The sequence below is a fragment of the Arachis hypogaea genome, chromosome 11, assembly GCF_003086295.3.
Source record: "Arachis hypogaea cultivar Tifrunner chromosome 11, arahy.Tifrunner.gnm2.J5K5, whole genome shotgun sequence".
Classification (NCBI taxonomy): domain Eukaryota; kingdom Viridiplantae; phylum Streptophyta; class Magnoliopsida; order Fabales; family Fabaceae; genus Arachis; species Arachis hypogaea.
Window position 1 is genome coordinate 31,413,930 of NC_092046.1, and position 10,608 is coordinate 31,424,537.

Sequence of the window (10,608 nt, forward strand, 5' to 3'; positions counted from 1 at the left end):
ACTCAGGAGTTATCAAACTCAACGTGATCGATAATTGTTATCTTTGCTAATTAAATTGAACTTCAATAATTCCAGTCCTTTCTTAGGAATTGACTAAAACCTGAAGATCAGACTAATTAATCCACTTGATCTTCCTTTACTTTGGTAAAGGCTAACTAAGTGGGATTAAGACTCAATTCTCATCACCATTGATAAGGATAACTAGGATAGGATTTCCAATTTCTCATACCTTACCAAAAGTTTATTTTACAGTCATTTACTTAATTTAATTGCAATTTAAATTCACTATCTCTCCTTACTTTCAAAACCCCAATTTACAATCTTCATAGCCAATAATAAGAACATACTTCCCTACAGTTCCTTGAGAAGACGACCCGAGGTTTAAATACTTCGGTTACAATTTATTTAGGGGTTTGTTACTTGTGACAACCAAAACGTTTGTAAGAAAGGTTGATTGCTTGGTTTAGTAACTATACTTGTAACGAGAGTTTACTATAACTTCTAGACCATCAATCTACAGTTCTTCAAAATGGCGCCATTGCTGGGGATAATCTAATGAAGAGCGTAGCATGAAGGAGATACTAGAAACTCCAGTGGACAAGACAGAGCATGACTTCGTACTGGAACAAGTAGAGGAAGCTGTCATTATAGAAGAAGAAGAGTTAGTTGAAGACTTAGGAGACGCTGAACTTCCATGGGAATCCAGAGTTGTGGAGAACTCTGTCAAGGACGTTACAATTGACGCCAAGGAGGATAGTGCACAACCCCCAAGGCAAATCTTTTATGAAGAACTAGACGGAGTAATCCAAGAAGCAAGTTTCCTTGATGATGATAATCTAAAGTCAAGTTCTCCTAGTAATGAACTTGCATCCGCGAGTGAATTCTTTGAGATCGAAGAATCTTCCCCAAGTGAATACGAAGACGATGCGGAGGTAGATTTCTCTCAACCTCCAGCTTATGGCTTAAGTGATGAGGAAGACATTGAAGACTTTGATCAGGACATGGATGCATTTGAAGAATTTTGCAAAGAAGTGGAAAAATTCACAGAAGAGCACAAGGGAGTAGAACTCACAGAACCACTGGAAACACCTCTCCCAAGGCCATTACCACCCAATACAAGCTTCAAGTGGGTACAATCCTTAACCTTTAACCTTATCTTTCCACTCGAATATGGGTTGCTTGAAACAGATGGCCAGCTTAGAGCTCTCTACGGCTTTAAGAGTAAGAGGGAAATGGCTCGCACTCAGAGCTGGTGCCCAAGGTTCAATAAGGATCCACTCTTCAACTTGAAGTGCATGGATTGGCATCTTGTTCAATCGAATGGATCACGGAAGACATTTGGTCATCTTGGTGAGAATACAATTTCTAAACCGCCCGGATGAAAAAATATAGATCAAGACGAAGGCGGATTTAAAAGCAAATTTTGGGATCTTGGAATCTATTCTGACATTCGTCACCCCGGGAGCCTGAGAATCTGTTTAAAGCTACTCAGAAGCTTTACATGCCTAGTTTGGGATCCCGGAGGCCGTTGGCATTCAAAACATTGGTGGAGATTTCTGGACAAGTTTAAGCATAAGCCGCCATAACAAGAAGCTCGCCATATGTCCAACTTAAGGACTTTAACTAAAAGTGCTAGGTGGGAGACAACCCACCACGGTATGGTCGTTTCGTTTTCAGTTTTATTTCGTGTTATTTATTTTTATTCTTTTTCAAATTGAACCTGAATATTATTCATTAGCATTGCATACTGCATAATTGCATAATTGCATAAAAAAAAGAGAGGCGTGTGACGCGACCGCATCGCTCATGCGATCGCGTCAGTTGCGAAAAACACTTCCTACGCGTCCGCATCATTCATGCGGCCGCGTGATCTGGAAATCGGCGTAAAGATCCAACGCCCAGAAAGTTGGGCTGGAATCGTGCGGCTGTTGTGCGTTTAGCACAAAACGGCCCACGCGGTCGCATCTCTGACGCGATCGCGTCACTTGCACAACACCCATCCCACGCGATAGCGTGAGCGACGCGTTCGCGTCGTGCAGATATCATAACACCCCAGTGGAGACAGAGAGTTGCGCTGAAACGACGCTGAAATTGTGCGTTTAGCACAATTTCCAGCAACGCGATTGCGTGCCTCACGCGATCGCGTCATTCATCCTTTTTCCCATTCCATGCGATCGCGCCACCCACGCGATCGCGTCAACCCTCATTCCACCCCAGCCACGCGACCGCGTGCCCCACGCGACCGTGTGCCCTACGCGATCGCGTGGATTCAAATTCATTAACCCCCCAGTGATGCGAAACCCTACCCTGTCGTGCCCCCAACCCCTTCTTCTCCCTCTCTTCTCTGTAACCCACACCGAACAGCCACCATCACCGCGCCATCCGCCTCAACCACCGCGTCAGCCGCCACCACAACCACCCCCTACCATCTCTCTGCCCTACTTTCATTCATACGCCTACCAAGTTCCGCCAAATGCCGCTCTTTCAAATCGTAGATAATTGCATATTTTTTTTCCGTTTACGTTGAACATTAGGCTAGTTAGATATGCATGTTTGTAGTGGATTCTAGGTTGTTAGGTAGCCTAGGATGTGGTTAGTAGACTTAGGCCTGTTTAATTGCGCTGTTCTTGCTACTTGTTTTATTATTTTTGCAATTCTGCTGTTGCTGTGATCTAAGTATTGTTCATATGTTGTTCTTACTGTTCATGCTACTATTGCGATTGCTCTTTCATGTTCATATTATTTATATCTTTTTGCAGTTTCTTTTAATTCATATGAACTATTCTATTTGCTATTTATTTTCCGGGACCATCCACTTTTAGCCGGAATGCTGCCTAAATTTCTGTAAACTATTCTGATTTTCATTCATGTTTTGGTTTTGGCAATTTGAATTCTGCTTTACTCAGCTTTTACCAAACCAATTCATGTATGCACGGGTAAGCTTTCTTATTCTTTTCGATTTCCTGGTTAATAAATTACATTTTGGATGATTCCATTCCACTTTTTGCTATTTACATATCTATATGAATCATCATCAACTTCCTTGCTTGAATGTGAGTTGACTGTAGCTTCTAATTGTAAATTCTTGTTACTTAGAAAATGATCATCAGACCACTTACTCTAACCTTCTTTCTACTAACTCACTGATTTTAACTTCCTAACCTCTTTTTCATTCCTAACCAACCTAACTTTCACAACATCTCTTCTTGGTTTTTCACTATTCTCTTTAACCTTCTAACCAAGGCATGATGATAATTTTTCTAATTAACATGAATCCTATTTATATCACATTTTGGATTGTGAAATTTTTCTCAGCTTTCTAACTTCTATACAATCCATAATGCACCTTTACTCAACTCATTTCATTATTATACTGCTCCTTTGCCACTATGTGCTTATTTTGTTATTTGCCTACTTGTTTTCCTATTTTATTATATCCTTGATTCCTATTTTTCAGGATGTCTGACACCCAAAGGAAAGGAAAAGGAAAGGCAACAACTGGCAAACGGAAAAGAGGGGAATCCTCTATGTCCATCCTGGACATCATGCACGATGACTCCTGGCGGGAGAAACACTTTACCCCGCAGGAGAAGGCTGACCAGCTACTCCCTGCTAATGACCCCATCAAGTTTGCAAACCGATACTGCGAGTTGAAGTATCCAGTGTTTGCAACCTCTAGGAACCTGTACCTGGAGCAGACTCTGAAAATTCCAGAAAAACTCCAGCAATACACCTCTGATCAGATCAAACATAGAGGCTGGTTCTTCTTGGAGAGAAACCTGACAGAGGTCAATACTTCTTGGGTAAGAGAGTTTTACTGCAATTACTTCAAAACTTCCCTAGATGCAGTGAACCTAAGAGGGAAGCAGATACTGGTCACTGAAGAGGCCATTGAGGATATTCTGCAGCTTCAGCCTAAATCTGATCAGCTTGATGGTTACCAAAAGGCTGAGGAGGACATGCGCTTCATGAAGTTTGATTGGGATGCGATCAAGGCAAGGATAGCCCTTGACCCGACTGTCCCCTGGGTCATGGGTCAGAACACCACCATGCCTAAGGGAATCAAGCGGATATACTTGAACGATGAGGCTCGGCTCTGGCACCAGATCCTGAGAAACTTTGTTATGCCGAGTACTCACGAGACTGAGCTACCTGCCACTATGATCACCCTCCTATGGTGTGTGATGGAGGGTAAGGACCTGTACCTGCCACAATTCATCCGGTACTACATGGCCAGGGTCCACGTCAGAGGCACTCTCCCCTTTCCATATCTAATTACTCAGCTCGGCCGTCGAGCTGACATGCCTTGGGAGGATGCTGATGAGAAGCCACCTGCTGCAGAATGCAAGAAGGTTATCCCTCACAGCAGGAACTTTCTGGCTTTGGGCTACAGACCTCCATTCCTCACTGCTACTGATGAGAGAGCCGCACCCTCCGCCGGACCTTCTCCATCTACAGCTACCCCAGCTACCACCACTGCACCTCCACCTGCCTCAGAGCCCATTTATCACTTCGTACACCGCCTGTTTCAGTAGCTAGACCAGATGGAGCGCCGCAACCGGCGCCGATATGAGAGATCTGAGCGTCGCAGTAAGCAACGCTACGAGCACCTAAAGCTGCTGATCCGATCTGACGGCGACATCCCTCCGAGCCTGACACACCATTAGAGCCATCTGAGGAGGAGGCGGATAATCACGAGGCGGAGACCCATCCACAGAGAGAGGCTGAGCAGGCAGGCCCGGAGCAGGCTGCAGCCCAGCAGGAGGCCCCGCATCAGATTCAGGCTGCAGACCTAGAGGTTCCTATTCAGTCAGCACCTCCTCTGCAGCAGACAGATCCTCAGACCACCACTACAGAGACTCCAGCCACCCATCCTTCCAGTGATGACACTCCTTCACACCCTACTTGAGTGAGCATCGAGGACGATGCTTTATTTTAAGTGTGGGGAGGTCGCCATCTCTGGCGTATTTTTCTTAGTGAACCACTACAGACTCTTTCTATTTTATTTTGTTATTTTTCTGTATTTTGATCTTTATTTTTATTTCTCAGTACTTATACATTACTCTTTTCATGTATTTTTACTCTATTTTTGCATTTTGCACTTTAGTTCATATTTTAGCCATTTAGTTTAGTTGTAATTCTAACTTATTAATTATAGAAAATGTGGATTAATTAGTATAGTTTACCCTTTTTAGCATAAGATAGCTTAGTTCGAATTGAAAATACAAAAAAAGAAGTAAACTAGAGACTTGAATAGAACAGAAACAATCTACACACCTTGTATATATAGCATTACATGTTAGTTAGTTAACAATATTTCATCAAGGAGAAACACTAAAACTTTAAAGCCACCCTAAGATTTACATTGAGAATAATGAAAACTCTTAATTTTTACTTGCATGACATACATAACTGATATATGATTTTTGAGCTAGAGAACACACAGCCTGTGAGTTTTGAGCTTAATTGTATGGTTACATTCAAACCATAATATTTTTATTCCTGTGTGTTTTGCCCTTCTTTTTTATTCTGATGTTCTTTACCTTGTTTTAATCTATATGTCCAATTATAGAATATAGATACATACCAAGAAAGTGATTGAGGCCATTGTTTGATTCTAGCTCACTTATCCCAAATTAGCCTACCTTTTACATCACCCTTGTTAGCCCCCTTAAGCCTTTAAATCCCCTCTTGTTTTATAACCACATTACTAGCCTTAAGCAGAAAAATAAAATAAAAATCCCAAGTCGAATCCTTGGTTAGCTTAAGATAGAAATTGTGTAATTGTTTAAGTGTGGGGAACCTTATGGGAACATAGATGATAGAAACAAAGGTAGAAAGTTAAAAAGAATAAAAATATTTCAAAATAAAATTTTGGGAAGCATGCTCATGTGAAATCAAAGCAATCAAATTACCATGTGCATTAAAATTTTTTTTATTTTTTTCAGTATTTGAGTAAAGGGGATACAAAAGAATTCCCCAAATGCAAAATAAAGCAATGCACATGGGACAAAATTAAAACTAATGCATGAGCATGTAACATAAAAAGTGGGAAAATTTGGGTAAATAGGTAAAGAAACCTTTGAATTACAAAATATGTATGTTAGGTGAGATCTTAGACTAATCAAGGATTCACTTATTAGCTCACTCAGCCTTATACATATACCCTTACCTTTACCTTGGCCCCATTACAACCTTAAATAAAGACCTCATGATTTCTGTATGTCTGTATTCTATAATTGTTGATTGGTTAGATGAAGAACAAAGTTATAGAAAGTAAGGATAAAAAGAAGAATAGAGTGATTAACCCAATAAACACTGAGTGACTAAAGAGTAAACACAAAATCCAGTGAGGGTTCAATAGCTCATCAACATATATTTCTACTTAAATTGTTAATTGTCTTGCAAGTTTGTAAAATATTTTTCTTTCCCATCTCAATTGTAAACGTGCTTATTCATTATCTAAGGTTTGGCTATGCATATATGATTCCTTGAGAATATGAATTAATTTAACTACATGTAAGTTTTATATAGAAGTGAATAACAATTAGAATTGCATGATTCATTTAGATAGTTACATTTAGAATAGATTGCACTGCATGAGATTCCACCACTTCAACCTTACCTTACTCTTTATCTTGGATTTAGCATGAGGACATGCTATTGTTTAAGTGTTGGGAGGTTGATAAACCCATATTTTATGATATATTTTGTGCTCAATTTAAGTGATTTATTCAATCCTTCACTCACTTATTCATGTTAATTGCATAGTTTTACTTCCCCTTCCTTATTATGTGATGTATGTGAAAAATATGTTTCCTATGCTTTAAAAATAATTATTTTAATTACCCTTTTATTACCATTCGATACCGTGATTTGTGTGTTGAGTAGTTTCAGATCTTCTAAGGCAGGAATGACTTAAAGGATGGAAAGGAAACATACAAAAATGGAAGGAAAGCACAAAATGGAGTTTTTGAAGAAGTTGGCAGCCACGCGAACGCATGGACGACGCGGCCTCATGCCTAGAGCGAAAAGGCAGCGACGCGAACGCGTGAATGACGCGAACGCGCGCCACGAGTAAAACACAGATGACGCGGACGCATGACCGAAGTGAACGTGTGATAAGGAAAACTCCAGATGACGCGACCGTGTGACCCACCAGAAATTACAGAAAATGCTCCCTGCGATTTTTGAAGCCCTTTTTGGCCTAGATCCAAGTCCAGAAAGCACAGATCAGAGGTTATGAAGTGGGGGAATGCATCCATTCAAGGAGAGCCTCCAATTATTAACTTTTCATGATTTAGATGTAGTTTTTAGAGAGAGGTTCTCTCCTCTCTCTCTTAGGATTAGTGTTCATACACTGGGTCGAGCTATCTAACCTGGGATGATTGGCGACAAAGCGACCGACCTCTTCAGGTCAGGCTACCCGACCTCTTCTAAAAGAGGTCGGCCAAATCGACAGGAAAGCCCAATAAAGGGCCCAAATAGAGAAACATGACCCAAATCCAAAGGCAACCCAAGCCTATAGAGATAAAGGCGGTTCCCTTGAAGATAAGTTGACTTCACTTAAAATAAGATAAGATAAGATAAGATAAGATAACTAACTTATCTTATCAGAAAGGTCAGCCCACACTACTATAAATACACTGGAGCACCCAAGTATAACTCATACTCTGATTCTACAATAAACCTGCTAATACCCGTGCTAACTTAAGCATCGGAGTCTCTTGCAGGTACCCCCACCCTCCGGTGACCAAGGATCAGCAGTGCAGCCAGCCAACAAGTCGGACACAACAGCTCCAGCCGCCACTCACCAGCCGGACACGTCGACACCGACCAGTACAGAAGATCTCATCCGAGATCGACCTCCAGTTTTAGGTAACCCACGGAACATTGGCGCCGTTGCCGGAGAACCTGGAAGTCATCCCAGCACCATGGAGGACGACCATGAAAACGACCATGATTCAGATCTAGAGGATAGAACACCGCGTAAAAACGCGGGCACTACACCAAAAGATACTCCGGAATCTAATGGAGACAAAAACTCATCAAATCCAGGAGTAATAGAAGCACTTCAAGATCGTTTAAAGCAACTCAAAAAAGAAAGCCAGCATCAACGAGAGGTTGGCAAGGATCTACAAAGAGAGGTAAGGCGACGTCGAGACTTAGAAGATAAAATCCTACAGCTCGAAGCCGATCTCCAAGCAAAGGCAATCCGGACCACCCCTGAGGACAATTCACGTAGAGATCAAGATCCATTCACTAGGGAAATCATGAAAACCAAAATTCCTAAGGACTTCAAACTCCCGGATATGACTTTGTATGATGGCACTACAAATCCCAACCATCACCTCAGTAACTTCAGAAGCAGAATGTACCTCACCGACGCCTCAGACGCTGTTCGCTGCAAGACTTTTCCAACGACTCTCACGAAGACATCAATTAGATGGTTCGACAATTTACCTCCTAAGTCACTCTCAAGCTTTGATGACCTAACCAAAAAATTCCTGGCCAGATTCTCCATCCAAAAAGACAAGGCCAAGCACGCCCCCAGCCTATTAGGAATCAGGCAAGGAGATCAGGAAAGTCTTCACAACTACATGGAAAGATTCAACAAAACATGCCTAGATATACAAAGCTTGCCAACAGAGGCTACTGTCATAGGCCTCATCAACGGCCTACGAGAGGGACCTTTCAGCCAATCTATATCAAAGAAATACCCCACATCTCTGGATGAGGTGCAAGAGCGGGCAGAGAAGTACATCAACATGGAAGAAAATTCCCGACTCGGAGAAGCCTCGAAATCCGGTTTCACTACCAAGATAAAGATAAAGAATCCAAGAAGAAGGAAGATTGAACGGGGGAAAAAATCAAAAAGTATCATAATTACACCCCTCTTCGGGTGTCCCTTGTGGATATCTACAAAGAAGTCTGTAACACAGAAAAGATACCCCCAGCCCGACCACTCAAAGGCAAAAGAGGAGGAGAAAATCGGAACGAATACTGTGAATATCATCGGGTCCGAGGACATTCCACCAACGAATGCTTCGACTTAAAAAATATCATAGAAAAATTAGTGAGAGAAGGAAAACTAAATCGGTATCTGGCCACCCGAGATGATGAACAAAGAAAAAGACGAAGGGATGAAGATATCAGACGAGCTGAGCAATCACCTCGTACGCCAGAAAGACATGTCCATATGATACACAGAGGATTTGCAGGAGGAAGAATCTTCAAATTATCCCGCAAAAGATATCTCAAAGAAGTATATCATGTCGAAGGGAAGGAGGAAGCACCCGACATCCCTGCAATCACATTCACCAAAGAAGACACATCCGGTGTCATCTCAGGACACGACGATCCCATGGTCATCACCATCATACTGGCGAACGCCAATCTCTACCGCACGTTAATAGACCAAGGGAGCTCCGCCAACATCTTATTCAAAACTGCCTTCGACAAGCTCGGCTTAGAAGAAAAGGAGCTGAGAGCATACCCGAACAGCCTGTTCGGACTGGGCGATACCCCAGTACAACCACTGGGATACGTGTCACTACATACAACCTTCAGAAAAGGGAACCAATCCAGAACACTCAAGATAGACTACATCGTGGTCGATGTGAGTTCAGCCTACAATGCCTTAATAGGTCGGACAACACTAAATCAACTCGGCGCAATAGTCTCAACTCCACATCTATGCATGAAATTCCCAACTACAGAAGGGATAGCTACGATAAAAGAAGATCAAAGGATGACACACCGCTGTTATAACGAAAGTCTAAACCTCAGAGGCAGAAGAAAAGAGTTTCATACAATTGAGCTTGGTGGAGTTCAGAGGCGAGAAGAACTCCGTCCACAGCCCGAAGGTGAAGTAGAGAAAGTTCAGATCGGAGATACCTCGGACAAAACAACTAATATTGGCACGATCCTGAAAGGAAACACAAAAGAATTACTAGTACAGTTCTTACGAGATAATGTCGATCTCTTCGCATGGAAAGCCGCAGACATGCCAGGCATAGACCCCAAGCTAATGTGTCACAAGTTGGCGGTTTATCCAGGATCTCGGCCGGTACAGCAGAGACGAAGAAAACTTGGGCCAGAATGATCCCAAGCTGTGGAAGAATAGGTACAAGCAATACTGGAGGTAGGATTCATAAGAGAAGTCAAGTACCTACTATGGCTAGCTAACGTCGTCTTGGTGAAAAAGTCAAATGGGAAGTGGCGAATGTGCACCGACTACACCGACCTCAACAAAGCCTGCCCAAAAGATCCTTACCCACTCCCAAGTATCGACGCTCTGGTAGATGCTTCCTCCGGATATAGATACCTCTCGTTTATGGATGCATATTTCGGATACAACCAAATTCCCATGTATCCACTAGATCAAGAAAAGACCTCGTTTTTTATGCCAAAAGCAAATTACTGCTACATTGTGATGCCTTTCGGTCTCAAAAATGCGGGAGCTACTTATCAAAGGCTAATGAATAAAGTCTTTTCAGATCATATCGAAAAAATCATGGAAGTCTACGTGGACAACATGTTAATAAAGACACAAAGCGAAGAGACATTATTGTCCGACCTGGCCCAAGTGTTTGACACTATAAGGAA